Source organism: Alligator sinensis, unplaced genomic scaffold (genome assembly GCF_000455745.1).
Source record: "Alligator sinensis unplaced genomic scaffold, ASM45574v1 scaffold131_1, whole genome shotgun sequence".
Classification (NCBI taxonomy): Eukaryota; Metazoa; Chordata; order Crocodylia; family Alligatoridae; genus Alligator; species Alligator sinensis.
Window position 1 is genome coordinate 2,813,802 of NW_005841830.1, and position 20,480 is coordinate 2,834,281.

General features: G+C 46.0%; 1 protein-coding gene across 1 annotated transcript in view; it reads left to right on the top strand.

The window, feature by feature from the left end:
- FSHR (follicle stimulating hormone receptor) overlaps positions 1 to 20,480 on the top strand; it is a 191,581-nt gene that overhangs the window by 165,013 nt on the left and 6,088 nt on the right. The window lies entirely within an intron of this gene.

The following is a 20,480-nucleotide window of genomic DNA, read 5'->3' on the forward strand; positions in this document are numbered from 1 at the left end:
AAACAAACTCTGTCAAAAAGTATTTGTTTTAAGCTACTGACAGTTCCAGATTCCAGTCAAGGGAGCTGAGCAGATGAATTCTGAAGATTGCTTATCAGACAGGATATTATTTATTTAGGTGAAAAAAAAGGTTTTGTTTTTAATTAAAGTAGATTTTTATTTAAATAAAATGCATTTTCCTTTGGAAAAATAAACTTGCTTAATTCTTAAAACCTGTGTGAAGGACTGAGTCTATGCAAATAATTTAAATAAAAAATGGTATTATTCAATGTACATTTGCTGCCAACATTTTGAAGAAAGCCAAACCACTGGAATGATTAAATTCACCACTTAAGCACCTAGAAACAAAACGAAACCAGCTTTTGATAATAGTCTCTTTTGTAATCACAGAGAGACTGTTCTCTTCTTATCAGTATATACAATTAGCTCAGCTTAGTGATTAATTAATTCAAAGATGAGAAAACAATGAGGAGCTTGAAAAGCAGGAGGGCTTGCTTTCCTCTTCCAAACTACATAAATTAGATGTAAAAGGATGAGATTCACTAGCTGTAAAATCTTGAAGGCCATGGAATCTAGAAACAACTAGTTCAGTTCCCTCATTACAGGTAATAAGTTCATTGTGTAATCAACCAAAATTTATTACCATTAATACCAAACATGTATTTCTTTTATCCAAAACATTTAGGGTAGCTTTACTTAACTAGTAAAAAAATCTATTTCAGAATAATGCTTTTGTGTGTTTCATTCGATTTTAATCTCCATCAAAATAAAACTTGGCACAAATACTGAGTAAAACTTTAATTTTCTTATGAAGAAGAAATGGATGATTCACCATTTTCTAACTCAATAAAAATAGTAAAAATTAAAAATATAAATTCATGTCTTTAAGTCAATTACTCAAAAAAATGTACAGGTGTACAGCATATCATCCTGCTTAGCAAAAAAGGAGAATAAAGTTATATAAAGCATAAAGGTTACAGAGTATAAATTCTGTATTTATCAACATATTTTAATTAGTAATCCTTTCTATAATAAAATGATAAATACTTTAAAATTACGTGTCAGGAGTATGTCTGATAGCCTGGATGGGACTGCCTGCTGGCTGCCTGAGTGCCCTCAGCTGGCCACCAGTGCTTAGTTGACTACTGTATGTAAGCAGTCCATTGCAGTACATTGAGGACTTGCATCAACCTAGATAGAGCTTCCCCTCTGTCTAGCCCCAGTGCTCCTGATTCCTAGTCTGTTCCATGATCTTTGGCTTCTTCCTGCCTGAACCTTTTCTCAGCCTGCATCCTCTATCTTATTCCTGTCTGCTCCCTCTGCCTTGGCCCTTCAGCTCTGGCCTCCCTGTTTGTGGCCACTGTATCACTATGCCTCCAACCTCCATGTCCTTGTTATTCCTGTGACACTGCAAATGCAAAAACAAAATCATTAAAACCAGAGATGGGATTCGATCCATCCTGTTCTTTAACAAAGATGTAACTGGGAAACATAAGAGCTGCCCTGGACTGGACAGTTTGTAAAATACACACATTTCAAATCAAAAGAGTGGTGACATTGTCTGAATTTAAGCTTTATGGACATTTACAAGAAATTTAGCTAAAACATTAGTCTTCAAATACAATTGATATACCTGATTCCATTTCAAAGCCTATTGCTTAAAGTTGGTCCATGTGCTGTGTGTATTCAGGACAGTACAGTTGTTTTGAAGAATTATTAATGACTTGTAATGTGTGATCAACCTTATTTTGATGACTTCCTGATCAACGACTGCTCTTGATAAGCGGTAGAGAAATTATTATTCATAGTCATGAGAGTCCTGGTGTTACTTGATTTTGTCATATATTATTACAAGACCCATTATTTTCCCTTTCAAGATTAGATAACAGGATATTTCAGATGTTTTGGAAGGATCAACATTATCTATTTGATATCCTAGATAATTTAGTTTATCTAGGATTGGGTCTAGATAAAGGTTGGGCCTTTTGACCTTTACATGAGAACACTTCAAAGACATTTAGGACAAGATCTTTGGCCCCTTTCCAGATGCTTCACTGGCACAACATTAAGCTAACAGTGATTAAGTGGCCTGGGAACTCTGCTTCATTGGAGAAACTTTTAGATGGGGGAAGCTGCTTTCTGTGTTCCTATGTATCTTCCATCCCAGCACCTGAGAAAGCAATATGCATTCTGATGATCCCCACTTCCCAGAGCAGTTGCTTTGGATGGTGGGCAATTAATACAAGTTATAGTTGCTGTGGATGCTGTTCTAAGTTGTATAGAGCATCTGGTAGAGCACACATCATCCCCATAAAGCAATACATGTGAAGAGCATTTAAAGCATCTTAAACTCTGTCTCTCCCTGCCCCTACATGATCCTCATGGATATGTACCACATACCTAAGTCCATAGAGTTGGCCCTAAGATCTCACTGCACCAACCCATAAAAGATAGTGAGCCTAGACGTGTGATTCCACACTTTATTGGAGCACTTTCTCCACTCCGGGAAGTCCTTATCTGACATTGGTCTATTTGGAAGGCAGGGTAAATATGCATCTTTATAGACTAACTAAATTAGATATATAGAGAGAGAGCACAAACTTTTGTGCACCCAAGTTCACTTAATCAGATGCTGCAAAAGAATGTGCGGAAAGCAGAGTATAAGAAGCAGAGAGAAAATAGAATACAAGGGTGCTTGTACACGTGATAGGGGCTTAGTCCTCACTAAACTAAATGGGTTTATTCTATGCCCCCAAACTTGACAAAGTGAGTTTTAATTTGTTCTGTCACTGTGTAATTACAGCTCTTAAATTGAATAAATCTCAGTGCACTATTCACAGTAAATTACTGCAGGAGCTGCCTCATATCAATCCACCCTGCTGATCTCTCTGGTGCTGAATTACAGCAGGGGGCACCGCCAAACTGCTAATCCCTGCTACAGGCCAGTTGGTGATGTATAGCTCACAGATCGCTGACATGTACAGCTGACCAAAACTGTTGTGATTTCATTAATTTAATACATTTAATTAAGTATCATTTCACTAATTTCATTACTTTTTAACACGTATTTTTAAACTGCTGTGCTGCTGCCTGGGGGAAGGCCCTGCCCCTCCTCCCCCCCCCGCCCTGGGAATGAGCCGCTGCCTGCACAGACACCCCTGCCCACCCAGCATTGCCCTGGCCAGGGTGCCTACTTGGGCCATACTGCCTCTGGCTCCCCAGGGGTAACCCTGATTGCCAGTGGCACTGTTGGCCCATAATCCACCCCTTCTTAATGCAAAGAATATAAAACAACTTGGGCGCCTTACTTAGGCACCCGGGAGCAGTTTCATTGCCCGGTAAAAAGCAAATTGTGGCTGCCTGGTCCCAGCACTGCAGGTAGCAAACAGCCCCGGGAAGTGCCCGCCATCTGCATGGACATCCCTCCTTGTCCAGCATGGCCCTGGCCATGCTGCCCCTGGCTCCCCAGTGGCTATTTCAGCCCACAATCTGGCCCTGATTCTTGCAAGCAATTCATAATTGCTTGGGCGCCTAACATGGTTAACTGGGAGTGCTTTCTTTTGCCCTTAACAGCTATGCCAGGCATCAAGGGGTCTTTGCAACAACAGGGAAGGTCATCTCTGGCCCTGTTGGCTGTCTTCTGCTCTCAGCATTTAACATCTCATTGTACTTTAATAGCCCCCTACTCCCAAAGTTCACTGGGAATTCTTCTTTGAGAAACACAGAGCAGCAGTTTTGGGTCAAACAACCGAGAAGCATACACACACCGACCCAACCCAGAGGGCATCCAGCCACCCACCCAAGCCATGGATTCCAGGTGACCAAGGAGCTCAGGTCCAGCAAGGAGGCCTGACTATCACCATCCCCCCATTCTCCACTGCCATCCCCCTCACCCCATTCTTGTGCCTCTTTGCTGTACAACCTTCACCCCTCCTGTACACATTATCACAGTGGTGATGCTACCACCACCCACTGTGGGTCTGCTTTCCCTGCCCCTTACCTCCACCACACCCTCCTCAGCCCCCTTCCCTGCCCCATCAGCTGCAACATCTGGAACAGGAGCCAGAGGCAGAAGTGCAGCTGGTGGTAAGTTTTCCATTGCAGGGAGGGTGGAGCTTGGGCATCTGGTAACAGGGGGAAAGCATGAAAGTATAGGTTAGCATACACTGGAACATGTCAGGCTAATTGCCATCTCTCTCTCCCAATTGCCCTTCAGCTGTGCCTCACTTGACAATGGCCGATGCATCCACCCAGACCCCTGCACAAGGATATTTAGCCACACTGAGTGTATAGGTATTTTCAGAGAAGGCTTGGGGAAATCTCCCTTCGAAAAATCTTTTATATGGGGAGGCGAGGAAAGTGAGTTTGGGAGTATGGGGCAAACCCCCACATCATTTTTCTTTCCCTGCAGAATGACGGTCTGTCACTTTGTCAAGAGGGCTGCCTCAGTTCTTTGGAAGAGGGTTGCCCCTAAACTTCTGGGACTCAGTTTTTTGAGAGGCAGAAGATTTAAAAGAGGACATTTTACATCTTTCATTTTATTTACTGCTTTCCAGTTGTGGGTTAGGGGAGTGGGTATTAGGCAGTGTTTCAGCTTTCACCATTTGTTGTTTTTATTTATTTAAATTTGAATTAAAGGTTTATTTTCCTAACTTTCAGTTTTTTCAATCAATGCATGCAGTGCTTTAGTACTCTGTGTAGCATCAGACTTGTGGTTGGCGGCTGCTGTTTCTGGTGGGGGTCTCCCTTGAAGGGGGTTCTGGTGTGATTTTGATATGGGGTATTTTCAACTATGAGGGGTGCCCCATGGAGTCCATTACCAGCATGCCCCTAAGATGTACATAGTGGCTTCAGGATTAGATAGATGCCCCCATCCCAGCTCGACCCATCCTGGCCCCAAAATGACCCATGCGAACCCCTCAGTCTGGTGCAAAAATGTTGCAAGACTGGTGGGGAATGTCTATGTCACCTGTGCACACTTTGTCTAGGCATTATGGGATTGTGGCTGCTGTTTCTATTAGAGCTTCCTGCAGTTACTTGCAATCTGAACAGCCGGTGCTGGGGTTGTGTTAGGGCATGAGAGGAGATGCTGCCTGAGGGGGAAAGGGGAATGACATTTAGGGGTATGTGAAGCAGGCCCTATTCAATTCAGATTTGGATTTGGCCCGAACCAGGGACAGTGATTCCATTTGTTGATTCGGATCACTGTCCCTGATTCGTTTCAGCCGAATCTGAATCTGAAGATTCGATGCTGATTCGTACATAGACAGAGCTTTAAAAGTTTTTTCTACATACCTTGAGGTACCAGTGCAGCTTGTGAATGCTGCAATGCTGCAGCATCCCACAGGAGTGTTGGGGGGGGCCCCTCCACATACTTGACAGCAAACCCAGAAGTGGACTGGAAGTATTTCCAGCCCACTACCAGGTCTGCCAGAAGGCATGCTGGGGGGACCACAGCGATTGGCCACAAGGGGACCCTGGTTGCCCCCCCCCCCCGACCCAGGAGGCACCACTCACCAAGCCAGAAGGGCACGGGGGAGGGACCCCCCCTCACGCTCCCCAGCAGACCCGGAAGTGGACCAGAAGTGCTTCTGGTCCACTTCAGGGGCTGCTGCCAAGCATGCTGGGGAGTCCCCCATGCTTCTGTGGGATGCTCCATTCACCCCAGCATCGCAGCACTCATGACCCCTGCTACTATGTCAAAAAAACATTTACAGTTGTCTCTATGTCCCAATCTCTGAATCTGTGGCTGCTGGTCAATTTTCTTTGACTAGGTCACCCCAAGACCTTTTGATTGTCTTTGGCTTTACTTAAGCACCATACATCCACAATGGTCTGAAACTGCTCTACATCCAGTTTTGGAATAGGGCAGCATTAACAGTCCTGCTCCATTGCAATTTCTAAACACACCAGGTTCCTCTAACTAGCCTTCCTCCCAAAACTTGGGGTTTTAGGGTTCTTGTCAATACCCCCTGAAATCCATGAAGTGCTCAGCAGTAAAAAGGGGGGCACTGAGCAGAACACTAAATGGACAAACCCCGATTTTTCCCCCCTTCAGACCAAATAGATCCCCAGAACAGTTGAGCAATTGATAGGTGGGACATTGGTGGGGGAGGGTGTGTGCGCGTGAAAAGAGAGCCACCAGCCAAAGACTTTTGGGAGTGATTGGCAGAGGCATTATGATCTAACCTTCTGAACAATGGGGAATGATTTAGGGCAAGCTATGGATGTCACCAGTGTTTCACTAGGAAAGGGCACATGAGCCCCTGCCTGCCATTATCTTCATAGGTATGCATATGTGGACTTTTAGAAAAGGTTCTTTAAACACGTAACTATATATCTACTCTCAGCCTTTGCCAGAAAGCATCTCATGACTCTGGTGACAGCATAGCAAGCCCTATGGTGACTCATTTTGGTCACGAAAAAATACTTGATGGCAACACCAAAGAACAAGTCAAGTCTTCAGGGTATGGAGCAAGAGCCAGATACATCTGTAAACCATGGCCTCAACTATCCCCAAGAAGAACTTAAAGATTTGATCAATATTTGGTCAGAAGAAAAGATTCTGGAGAAGCTGGAAAATAAATAAAATAATGCAGCCATTGCCAAGGAAATGAAGGTGTGTGGACACAACTGGGATTGGACACGGTGCTGCAGCAAGATCAGGGCCCTGAAATGTGCCTTCCATTGAACCAAGGACAAGAACTCTTGTTCTGGGTTAGCATGCACAATTGCCCCATTCTAGCTATCCATCATTCTCGCCGAGGATGGAGGCCAGGTTTGTCTCCATTTGTTTGGGACAATGGGTGTTCAGGAGGGCACACCTGACCAAGAGTCCACATACTGTCCTGCCACTCCTACAGGAAATATGTTGGAGGAGTTAGATGACTGCTCACAAGAGCTGGTGGATGGGAACAGCCAAGAAGCAGTTATCTTGACCATGGAACCACTCTTGCCGATAATTTGGTCACATAACACAGAGGAGGAGGAGGATGTATCAGATACAACAGTGATACTGTTGTCCCCCCCTCCTCCCCCCCAGACTCATGTGACACGGGAGAAGTTCCAGAGACACAAAGATTATGTTGGTGCCAAAGCCGCCGGAGGATCCGCACCCAGGACTTGTAAGTGTCAGGGAAGGAACATTATATTGATTTGTGGGACTGGAGTAGGCACACAATGTTTCACTTCCAGTGGGGTAGACATGCTGTGGGTTTTCTGAAAGTTGCTTAGGTGGGGATTAACCGTTATTTCATTTAGGGAGTGGGGTCCAGATCTTTGACCATGAATACTTTGTTTTCCCATTCCTGTTACCAGCTACTGCACCCAGTGGAAGCTGGAAATGCACACCCAAAGTATGAACAGCAGCTCACACTGGAGCTGAGCAAATGTGTGAATTGCACCGCAGGCAGCAATGCTCCAGACAAATCATGATGGAGGCTTTGGTGGCAGCTGCAGAATCATGAGGGAACACCATGGATGAGTGGTGGGATGAAATCTGGGACGCATTTAGAGAGGCTAAAGAGAGAGGGATGGAAAAGCATGGCCAGCACATATCACAGACAGCACAAAATGCCATGCCAGGCTCAAGGAGAGCCACCACTCAGAGTCAGTGTTTAAAGATGATATCCTTAGGCACATGACCACAGACCCAAATCGTGAGAGGCTTCCCCCCTGGGACCAATCATGTGAGATCCAGTAAGCTTGCCTCTATCTGGGAGGTGACCTTCAGGGACACCAGCATTGTCAGTAAACAAGGGGTGCCCCAAATCTAGCAGGGCCAAGCACAGCACCACTATTCTTTAGGGAAGAAGGGGAGGGTCAGACAGAGTGCATGGCTGGGAAAGAAAAGCATATGGCACATAAGCGATTATTAGTTGGCAATGCTGCTCTTTCTTTACGAGTGGGCATCCCCAGAGCCATCCTTGGTCGGGGCGTGGGGGGCGAATCAGGGTGACTGCTCCAGACCCCATGCTTTGGGTGGCCCCACGGAGCCGGGTGGGAACTGGGCAGAGTGGCTGTGGCTCTGCCTTCACCATGTTAAAGGGGCCTTGCACAGGCTGATTTGCCCCAGGCCCTGCACCCCTATAGTCGTCTCTGGGCATCCCACATTATTTTGGGTCTGCTTAGGTTATTATCAATAAATTAACTGCTTTGGTCTAATAAAAATTAATTTTTCATCTATGTCTGCCTGCTGTAATGGGAAGGGTTATACATGCTCGGTTTGGGGGGATGGATGATTTAACCTAGCCAAACATACCTTGGCTTGCTTCAGACACATTGCAGTAATGAGAGAGGACTGGCATACCTGTGGACTAAGGGTCAGAGGTGTTTCCCCAGAAAGGGGGTACCTCAGTAATTCAGAATATGGCAAGATGGAGTTTGGGTGGAGGGGACAGATCCGCCCCTGGCTTCCTGCACGCCCCTCTGCTGGTCTGTCTGCCAGCACTGGCAGGGTGGGATGGGGCTGCTCTGTACTTTCTTAGCGGCACTGGTGCCCTGTTGATCCATAATATTCCCCTGCTTACTGCAAGGAATAAAAAAGCACGTGGGTGCCTTAAATGCCTGGGAGCAGATGTATTTCCTGCCAGAGAGCAAATTGCACACACCCACTCCCTGAACTGCAGGTAGCAGACAGCCCCAGGAAGCAGCTGCCTCCTGCATGGAGACCCCAGCTTACCCAGCACAGCCATGGCCAGGATTCATGCTTGGGCCATGTTGCCCCTGGCTCCCCAAAGAGGCCTTGATTGCAAGGTGCACCGTTGGCCCATAATCCACCTCTGCTTAGAAGGAATAAAAAAACACTGGCCACCTTTCATAGGTGCCCGAAGCAGTTTCACTTCCCATTAAAAAGCAAATTGCGGCCATCTGGTCACAATGCTTCTAACCTGGGTCATGCAAAGAATTAATAACTGTTTGGCCAGCTAACATGGATGCCTGGGAGTGGCTTCATTTGCCGTTCAAAACAAATGACTGCCACACAGTCCCAGGTATCCTACGCGTGTTGGGCAGGGCCAGGTGTTAGGCACCTGCCGGGGGGGCCATCTCTCTGCCACTCCTACCCACAGCCCCCTCCAAGCTCAACAGTGCTCCTCACTGCTATAATCAACAAATTCTATAACGGCAAGCAATCAGCAGTAATCAGCAAGTTTAATAACAATTAAGCAATAAGAATTCTAACTTTCTGAACTTTATTGCCATTCTCTCCCCCTTGTCCGGGAATGCCTCCTGCCGCGGTGCCCAGATGAGAAGCAGCTGCTGGTGAGACATACCTGCCTGGCAATCTTGCACAGCCACACAGAACAGCTGTTGATGGCACTTAGAATCCTATCTGTCTGGGCATCATTGACAGCCTGCCTATCTGGCCTGTGTTTGCTCACTAGTGGTGTACCAAGCAGAGCTGAAAATCAAGAAATGCAGGAATTAGTGTCTTTTTTTGAGACCTTTATACCCAGTAAATCTTGCAAGCAGATAAGTAGTGCTTAGGCAAAAAATGATCAAAAAGAGGTTGCCTGGGCCGGGGGGTTGTAAGGCTAAGTGGCTGCAAACAACTGCCCATCACAGCCTCCCTGCTGTGCATTGCCCTGCACCTCCCTCCACAGCCCACTAACTCATGGGGTCTTTAAAGCGGTGCCTGACACCAACCCAATTCCTCCCCCACTTCACATCACAGCCTACTCGCTGCTGTCAGTTCAGGTGACAAGTGACTTAAAGAGTCCCCAGATGGCTTCACATATCAGGTGTGGAGGTCAAGGTTGTGGGTCTTTCCTCCTCAAAGGAATCTGTAGGTGCCATTACTAGTACCCTGCTGCTATCTTCCTTGTTTGAGCCAGCTCAAGTGGCAGCCATGGTTGGCAAGATCTCTGGAGCAGAGGATGGCATGGAGATCTCTGTCTATTTAAGGCATTTGAGTATCTCCATTAGTAGATGGAGGTAGCTGCAATGCGACACATCACGCACTGGGGTGCCCTGCCTCTATGCTCTTGCAACATATCTGTGGAAAGCAGCCTGAAGAATCTTGGCCTTGACATGGCACTGGGCCATCATCTTGTTGTGCCCCCACTCAGCAAGTCTGGATACATCAAGGTATATGTGCCAGTTTGCCCACAGGCACCTGCACCACCCTCTTGGTTTCTGTGTAGGACCAAGTGGTCCTAGTCCTATGGGCTCTGGTCTTTTCTCTTCTCTCCCCAATGTCCAACATCTTGGATCAATAAGGGGTACCTGGGGAGCTGTGCCCTCAATTTATAAGTCTTGAGGTAAACGGTTCCAGGGAAGTTCCCTCACCCCAACCCTCTTTTTGATGCGCAAAGTTTGGACACTAGACATGTTGGCGCCATGCTTGCAACTTTGTATCTTATGGGCATACTTGTTCTGCATGTTTTTTTGCAAGTTTTGGCACCAAAAATATCAGCAAAGTGTAGCTAATCAGTGAGCCATGGACTGAACAATAAGGAACTGGCTATTTGGCTGATTATGGCTGCAAGTCCTTTTTTGGGCCACACAACACCATGCCTCTGTGGCACCGGGGTAATCTCCTGGACATCCCTTACCAGAGTTTCCCATCACAAAGCGCAACTTGGCTATGCCAGACTTTCAACTGCCCTCACCCCCTGCCATTGATTAGGTTGGCAGATTTATTCATGTCCATGGTCCTGTGCATTAATCTGACACTGGCACAGAATTAATAACCACTTTGCTGCTTTAAGTAAGCTACCAAGAGCAGTTTCATTTGCCATTTAAAGTAGTATGGGGTTGTCTGATTCTAGGGTTGTAGGTTCTAGCATGCAGGTATCATAACATTTTTTTCTGGCGTGCAGTGTCCTCTGCACTCCACCCGAGCTTTAGTTTTACCAGGGCAGACACTTTTCATAGTGTGTCCTGGTGACTGAGGCTTCAGGTACAAGCCAGACTGGAGGCTTGTGCCTGGCCCAATGCCAGGGAAGGGGCACAGCAGACAGTCGGGGGGTCGGTCAGTCAGTTGGGCAGGGGCTGCCAGGAGCAGTGTCTGGGTCAATGGGTTACAGTGTCTGGGTCACTGAGTTTGGCAAAGGTACTTTTCCTTACCGAGACTCCCCAGAACCCCACCACCAATGGCACCAAGACATTCAGAATATGCCGCTCACTAGCTCCAGCATGACATGCAACACTTGCAGAAAGTTTTTTTGAAGAGCATAGCTTCTGAGACTTTGCCTTTAACTAGCCATGACTGAATTCCACCCCCACCCCCCAACACCATTTATTTCCTCAGTGCTTTAACAGAAACCTGGCAAGTGCATGACCCCTTTATGAGTAGTGAGTCAGTTCTGTCAGCATTCATTTCCTCACCAGCTATGTCAGGGATAAATTAAGATCAGATTAGGATGGCATTAGGAGGCAAGATATTTCTTGGGCCCCCTGCCTGGCCTGCCTGCACCACCCTGGCTCCTGATTCCCACCAACACGGCACGCAGACAGGCATGACAATGTTTACAACTTTATTTAGCATCCCCAGTTGTCCTGCACCAGTTCTCCTCACACCAGTTGTCCTGCAGCCCCGCATACCCCAAACCCAGGTGCTGAGGGCTGTGTAGCAGTGGAGCAGAGCAGTTATCCTGCAGGGGCAGGGAGGGGCCAGAAGGGTTTGGAGCAGTGACAGCAGGTACATGTGGCTAGCACCCAGTGGCCCGCCAGCCCCAGGTGGGCACCCTGGGCAGAGCGATGCTGGGCAAGAAGGGATGTCCATGCAGGCAGCAGCTGCTTCCCAAGGTTATCTGCTGCCTGCAGTCCTTGAAGCAGGCAGCTGAAATTTGCTTCTTAGCAGGAAATGAAACCACTCCCTAGTGCCTAAGTAAAGTGCCTAAGCAGATTTTTATTCCTTTCATTAAGCAGGGGTAGATGATGGGCTGACAGGGCCACTTGCAACCAGCCCTGCCCCCCTTCCTCCCCCCACCTCCTGGGAGCCAGGGACAACATGGCCCAGGCAGGCACCCTGGCCAGGGCCATGCTGGCGGGGCAGGGGTGTCTGCATAGGTGAGCAAAAGATTGATTCATGACAGGATGGGCTGCTACATCTGGTGTCCAAAAATACTCACTACACACAAATACTTGCAAATTGAAGTGACATCTAGTGGACAAAGGGGCTCACAACACAAAACTGTAGCTATCTGGTAGGGGGACTCATTACACATCATTCAGCGAATTACCATGTACAAGTGACAGATCAGTGGCTGTATCATTGCAATTTGCGTTGATGCAAACTAAAATACATTGGAATGTGGTTTATTTTGCGTCACAACAAACTCATTTAAATCACAAAAAAATTGTATATGTAAATTGTGACGCAATTAAACTGCAAAAAAGGGCAATTTTCTTCATGTGTACAAGTGCCCCAAAAGACAAGGGAAGGGGAAAGAGAGAGACAGGGGGGAGAGGGGAAATAGGGACAGTTCTAAGAGAGAAAAGCAAATGAGCAGTAAACTTACATGAACAAAGGGAGTCAAAAATCTAATCCACATAATGAGAGAAGCATCCATAGTCCCTGTTTAAACCATATTTGACACAGTCCAGTTAACAGATGATTTCTTGTTCTGCAATTTCCCGTTCAAACTGGTTGCCTGAGAACAGCAATCATGATGTCAGCGATGGAGTGTCTGGATAGGTTGGAGTGTTCTGCCACAGGCTTTTATGTCTTTTTAGAGGTGATGTGAGATTGGTGTTCATTCATTCTTATATGTCAAGATCACCTTGTCTGTTTGATGTAGACAGTAGAGGGGCATTGTAAGTAGGTGATGTTGTATATGACATTGGTAGAGTTGTAGGTGGATGAAACCTGGATGTTGTACTTGTCGGGGCCGAGGGGCTGTGGCCAGCAGCCCGGGCACGTGGGCCGGGGAAGTCGGCATGGCGAACTAGAATTAGGCATTGACGCGTGGAGGTTGATTAAAGATTATTTTACTTACACCGTAGATGGTTGCAACAGGAAAACTTGCTTGGTTACAGTTGTAGACAGAAGAAAAGAAGAAAACTCGAATGATGAGAGCTCTTTAAACCGATACGAGAGTCTGTGTTGTGACTCTCAACAAGCGCACAGGGCAGGGGTACGTCAGGGATCGTCCGGTGATGGGGAGAGACTCTTGATGGGTGATCAAACCACCGGTCGGCTCTGAGACACGCACAGAGTTTGCTAGGCTCTACCATGTGGCCCAGAGTTCTCCATGAGATGGATGCGGAGTCCCCCTAAATGAGGTCCTCCCTGGAGATCTCTGACTTGGGTGGAAACTGCTCAAGCCTCTTATACAGCTAGCAAGCCAATCGCTAGCCGCCACGTGGGAATAATTTAGAAACAGCCAATAGTGGGACACAAATTTGCATGCGAGCGGCGGGAACTCCTTTGCACCGGGGTTTTCTCCCTGCAGCTGAGAATTGCACCGTGCAAAGAAAGCTCCATGTGGCGGGAAATAATTCTGCAGTGCCGAAGCGCGCACACAATCATTGGGTAATGACAGTACTCTTTGTTATGAGGTCCATTGATGATGTGGTTTGTACTGATATGAGGACACAGCAGGCATTTGAGCCAATTAAAAGGTCTGGTGCCTTGGTGAGGACGGGAGTTCATTAGTTTGTTGTTTGAAAGATACCACTTGAGGTTGAGGGAGGGCTGTCTGTAAGTCAGGACAGGTTTGTCTGAAAAGGCTACCTTGAGATGGTCAGCCTTTTCCAGGAGAGGTTGGAGTTCATTAATGATGTGCCTTGGGTGTTCAAGCTAGGGTTTGTAGGTGACAACCAGAGGGATTCTAGTGTCTTTGTCCCAGGGTTGGTACTGGCAGGTCAGAGTAAGGTCTGAGTCTGGCTTTGTTGATTTGACTGGCTACAGTTTTGGGACTGTATTATAATTGTAGGAGTCCCAGCTCTAGATCCTTACGGTGTTCATCCATCCTGGTTGGTGTGGTCAGAGCAGATTCAGTTGAAATGGAGAGCTTGGCTGTAGATGGATCTAGTGATGTGCTTAGGATGAAAGCTGGTGGCATGAAGGTAGCTGTGGAGATCGATAGGTTTCTGATACAATGCAGTAGTGATGTGGCCACTGCCAACCTCCACTGCAGTGGCCATGTCTACATGAGATGCTGACTGTGCAGTCATTACTGCACAGTCATTTAGTACTTGTATAAACAAGTAAGTACTAAATGACTGCACAGTAATCAGAGTTACTGCACAGTAGCATCACCAAATGGCTTTTAGGTGACGCTAACTGCGCAATAACTTATTACTGTGCAGTAGCGTTGCATCGCACTTCCTGCCATGCAAAGCTACTGCACAGTGGGTGCATCTACACATGGCACTACATCACCATAGCAACACGCTACAGTGACATAGCATTGTCAGGCAAAAACTGCAATGCTGCAGCTGTGTCACCGTAGCAACACACTCCTTCATGATGGCGTGCTGCTATGGTGAAGTAGCAGCTAAAAACAACCACACACGGCTGGCATGGCACAGTACAGGCTGTTATTGCACCATCATTTAGTACTTCCACAAGGAAGTACTAAGTGATGGTGCCATAACAATGGCTCCATATGGCCATGTGTAGATGCACCCAGTAGTAATGAGCTACTGCACAATCAGTATTTCACATAGACGCAGCCAGTGTCTACAAAATTAATCTGCTGCATGGAGTATTTCAGAGTTAGTTTGATGGAGGGGTGGAAGTTGTTAAAGTCACGGTGACATTTCTGTAGAGTTTCCTTCCCATGTGTCCATATTATGAAGATGTCATCAGTGTAGTTGAGGTATACTAGGGGAGTGAGAGGGCAGCTGTGAAGGAAATGGACTTCAAGGTGTGTCATAAATATGTTGGCATACTGGGGAATCCTTTGTGTGCCCATGCCAGTTCCATTTGTTTGTAGATATAGGGAATCCCCAAACCTGTTGTCTATGAAGACAACACAGTCGAGCTTAATGGAAACAGAAGCAGTTTTCTTGTCAGATGGCATGTCTACACATGCTATTAATGTGCCTGAATAAACTCCAGTGCAATTCACACCAGATTTATTGTTGCTGGATGTATCATTTATGCATGTGCCTGGGACTGCAGCACATTGAGCCAGGACAGCACAGCCCCAGCTGGCAGAGGGCCCAGGGGGTCAGCCTGCCAGCCCAGAGCTGATCTGCCCCAGCTCAACATGCTGCAGAGGGGCTGGCTGGAGCATGAGGGTGCTACAGTGCAGGACTAGCTGGCAGGCAGCCCTGCATTCTGCCATAGGATAGTACATGAGTTGGGCAGGACTATCCTACAGCAGAGTTCATTAGATTACTGCAGCCTAATAGTGCTGCAAATGTAGACAGTGATGCTTTACTGCGGAGCTAATTAGTCAACTCTGCAGTAAGTGCACATGTAAATGAACCCAGCGAAAATGTTCTTTTTGGCTTGTACTCCATCCTTATGAAATGCCCGTGTACAGAGATATGATATTCATAGTAGCTAATATGGCATTTGCTGGAAGCTTGTCAATATTGGCCAATTTAATCATCATACTAAACTACTTTTGATGCTGGTCTAGTGAAAGATAAACTGGACTTAATAAAAACAAGTATAAGGTTTACACAGCAAGTCCTTGTCATGATTCCTCCTTCTGCCTATGAATAAAATGGTTCCTTCTGGTTTCAGGTCTATATGGATGAAGCAGAAGCTGAATGTTAAAACCCTGAAGTTGACATAGCCCATTAGGAGCTCCAGCCAGCTTTTGGATTCTTTTGACATAAAGATCAGCTTGTATCTAAAAGAACTATGTTGATGTAACTTTCTTCTTACAGTTATCGTTGTTCTTTGGAAGAGCTGTCACCTGAAATCTATTCTGTAAAAGGCATTGCAACATCAGTAGTCGTATTCAAGTCCTGCCTCGTGAGATTGTAATATCAGTTTCTTAACTTTCATACTGTCACTTTTCAGTAAGCAGAAGTGCTTAGAGATAGTGCCTCATGTGGCATCTGGATTTGGCCTATTCATTCTACTGAGTCACAGCTGTCCTCTTACTCCCCTGGTATACCTCAAGAAGGCAGGGTAGGGCAGCACCTTGGAAATTAACTGGTTCAGACTGGTTTTGTAGGCACCAGTCTACTTCATAGTTCATACTTCATAGCATGTGATGAAGTAGGCTGTCGCCTATGAAAGCTTATGCCTCTTTGAACCAGTTAAACTCTATGTCCCCTGACAGACATTACACTTAACACATAATTAACTGGTTAATCACATCCTAAGTAGTGGCCTGGCCCCATGTTGAATCAGTTAATGGTGTGATAAAGCAAGAAATAAGCCACAAAGTTATTACACAAAATTGAGGCTGGTTTTTATCATGCCTGAACGTGCAGCCAGTGCCCAGCCTCTGGAGCACACGGGAGCCTGTCAAGATTCCTGTATGCTCCAGAGGCTGGGAGGCCCTTCAGCTGATTAGGGCTTCCTGTCAAGGGAGTATACCACCCATAGTCCCTAGCTGGGAATCATATGTGCTTCTGTGGCTGGAAGTCCCATGAGCTGATTAGGGCACACACAACCAGAAGCACTGATCAGTTGACGGGCACCCAGCTATGGGAACACAGTGTGATCATGCAGCTGAGAGCCAAGCTTGCTATTTGTGGGTGTAGGGGTGCCCAAGATTGGGTTCCCCCTGCACTGGTAATTTGGTGCAACAGAATCTGATTCAGGATCCCTCAATCACACCTCCTGCATCAGATCCCATCACGCCTTTACCTTAACATCTGTCACAGGTCTATGGTGCTACTCTGCCCTGCCTCCATGTTTGCTGTTCACGTTTCTTTAAGAAATCATGGTGCTTATACAGGAAACATGCTGCTTCATTTTACAAGAGGTAGCTGTGGATAGTTTTAATGTAAAACCATTTTGAAAAAATAGAAAATTAATTACCTGTCATAAAAATCCTAGAAAATTTCAAAGGACTGTCAGCCTTCTAAATTATTTTCTCTGTTGAAATATCCCTGAATACTGTGATCCAAGACCAGGGGGTTTTAGCAAGAGGAACTTGAAAGGATAATCCAAATCTTCAATTGAACAGAACCCTTCTCAAAGGCCAACATGAAATTGCACAATATGAACAGTTTTTTGCACAGCTTACTACAGATCCCGCCTCCCCAATTGTACAAAGAAAAAGAAATAGAAACTCAGCCTTAGTAGCCAAAGTTTTCCATACTCCCTGTTAGATTCAATCTACTATAAGCTAAATAAGCAGCCAAACACTCCTGCAAAGTTAAATCTCTAGAGTGAATTCATACTGCATTTGAGATAGATAAAACAGATAGATTGACGGATGGTATAAATGAAGCAAGACCAACCAATTCATCAGTAGAACAGTAACCTGTATGTTCACAGCAGTAGCTAGGACATTGATTCAGTGAGATATTTAAGCCCATGAGTAGTCTCATTAGGTACTAGAAGAAGCTTTGTATTTGGATATAAATTCACCAAATATGAGAAGCACAAATCTGCTAACTGTAAGCAGAAGAACTTACCTGTTCTTCATTGTCTGGGGCAAGCCTGTACAAACTGAGGGGAAAATGGTCAGATAATGGAAAACCCATTCTAGTTAACCTACTTTTGGCATGCTCTTCTGGGTTGTCACGTACCTGTACTACACTTTCTTCACATATTTCCTACTATGCATAACACATTGTAGGGAGTAAGTAAACATTATGAGACGTTTTCAGAACAATTAGTGATGGACAAATTTTGATGAATATTGAAATCTTTGTTTTTCTTTGCTCCTCCCTTCCCCCATTTTCTACCAAGTGGTATGTTTTGCAATTGTATTTTGTCATTGGTTGTATGATACCAATCTGATATCTCTTTACCTTCGCCTTGCAACCCTTATGCTCATTTAACTTTAACAGAATTACTTAAATATGCAAACTGCAGTATACATGACTCTTCACAAGAATGGGGCTTTAATTTACAGCCTTCAGAACAGAATGAAATAATTTAGAGTTTTTACATGTTCTAATGTAATGCCTTATTCTAAAAGCATAACTAGCCAAATCCAGAGATAATACAAAATAACTGCTCTGATGGAAAGATAGATTTTTATATCTTCTTAATATGACTTTTTTCTAGACAGGGCTTTTCGGTATTACCATGATAAGAACAATTAATAAAATCAATAACAGTAATAATCAACAGCTGCTTCTCTTATGTGTGGGATAGGCACATCTCTTGGAAAAGGCTGGTTTTGCCTGTAACAGGAGGCAGAGATGATGTTCTCTGGGACCTGTAGACCAGAACCACCATATGGTATTGTAATCTTCTGTCATTATCAGCCTGAGTCATATTCAGATCTAGAAGTGACAAGCACCTTATTTCATAGTGACTCCTCTGAATCACCTTTTCAGCCTGAAAATTGTTAATCAGGAGGTTAAGACCCTCACTTATCCTCATGGTCAGTACCAACAGAATATTGTTAAACCATGTTGGTTTGGCACCGCCATCACAGATGCATGACCTGCTTAGTGCTTCTTTGACCTAACAGAAAAGCAGAGAAAAATATTGTGCAATAACTTAGGGCCTGAATCTGTGAGTCTCAGAAAATGGATGACCTTTAGCACCTTTTAGAAACTGCTCAGTACCAGCTGGTACTGCCCCACTTTTTAATCGTACCTAGTATCATTTTAAGCAGAGTATCTTCTAATTAACAACTTCATTCCAAACTCAGAAAGCAACCCTCATAGGTTCACTATCTGCCACACCAATATGTCAGCTGGTAGCTGATTCTTGAAAATGGATAGACAGATAGTTACCTGAACACTGTACTGGAGAGAAACAAATCTGGGATGATTGCTTTGGTTTTTCAGTACCTTGTCAATTGATTAGTTGTTATGCCAAATAAAAATAAGGATGCACCTTAGATCTGGGTCCACTTCTGTGCAAACTCATGAGTGCATGTTTATACAAGTGTAAAGTTCAAAGCGGGCTTGGGTTAAACCATTCCAGTTTGAACAGTCTGAGCTAGTATCTTCTGCTGACACTTCCTTGTTCCTTTTGGTACTCATGAGGTTGGTGATCCCTGGATCTCTCCCCCCCTAATTCTCCCACCCAAATTCTTATTGTTAGAACTGGTCTGGAGATGTATTTTGTTCACATGAAAAAAGTGACAGACTGAACCATGTTAATCTTTAAAAAAATCTCTTGAAACATTTTTGGGAGTTTTATTTTTAAAGTTTAAAAAGCCCCAAACCTTTTTTTTTTTTTTTAATTTTTATTCAAATTTTAACCATCCTTTTTTAGATAAAACTCAAAAAATATTCAAAAGCACTATTTTGGTTAAAAAAAAATGCCATTTTCATCAATAAAACTTATTAAATGAAGATTGCCTACAACATCTACTTTTAAGAGTCCTAGTTTTCTCTGTTTAAAAATCACCAATTCTCTGATAAAAATAGCAAATAGTTAATTTGTTTAACACATTAATCAGGCATGTGATTTTGGAACCTGTTCCCAGGCTCTGCTCTGCCACTGCCACTGCAACCTCCAGGCCACCTAGTGGGGCAGTGATGCCAGCACAGAGGACCATAGAGCAGCCAGGGCACAGGCTCCGGGCTACTATAATGGGGGGAAGGGGTGCGCAAAGACACAGATGAGCAGCCACAGCCTGCAGCCAGCAACGTAGCCCGGCGGTGTGTAGGGCACCACCCAGCAGGTAAGTCTGTAGGGGAGAAGGGGCACGGGGGAGGAAAAACATGAGGGGAGCAGATCAAGGCCCCCACAGCGAGGGAGGGAGTGGAGTAGGGGCAGGGGCAGGGGCAGGAGCAGGAGCTGGGGTGAATGGGGCCCTGGGGCTGGGGTGGGTCACAGGATGAAGTCTCGAGTGGCTCATCCAGGGGCACAGGGAGGGGCAGTTCCTGCCATTGTGCACACCCCTGGGGGAAGCATGGGAGCACATTCCCCATGAATTTATGCATGAGGTGGAGGTGAGCTGCAGGATGGGGCTCTCTCTGCTCTGCTGCCTTTGCCCCAGGATCTGTGCATGGCCATGCCATGCATTCCTTGCCCACCTGGTGGCAGAAGGCACAGCATGGCATTGCGTGGCTCCTGGGGCAGTAGCAGCAGGTTGCAGAGCCCCAAGCCTGCAGCCCACCTCCGCCCCATGCACAAATCCGGGGGGCACATGTCCCCTATGCCTTCCTTGGGGGTGCACGTACTGCTGGGCGCTGTGCCTCCCACCACACCTGAAGAAGCTGCCCACGGCTCTGTCCCATCACCTGCCCCAGCCCTGGAGCCCCATTCACTCCAGCCCCTGCCCCACTCCCTCACTGTGGGGTCCTCAATCTGCCCTCCCTGGCCCTTCCCTCTGTCCATGCTCCTTCTGCTCCACAGTATTACCTGCTGTGCAGTGTCTGCATGTGTGTCTGCCCCTCACTCTCAAGCCACAGCCCCCCCAGTCCTGCTGGTGCCCCTCACACCTGACCCACGGTACCCCGCATCCTGCCAGGGCATGCAG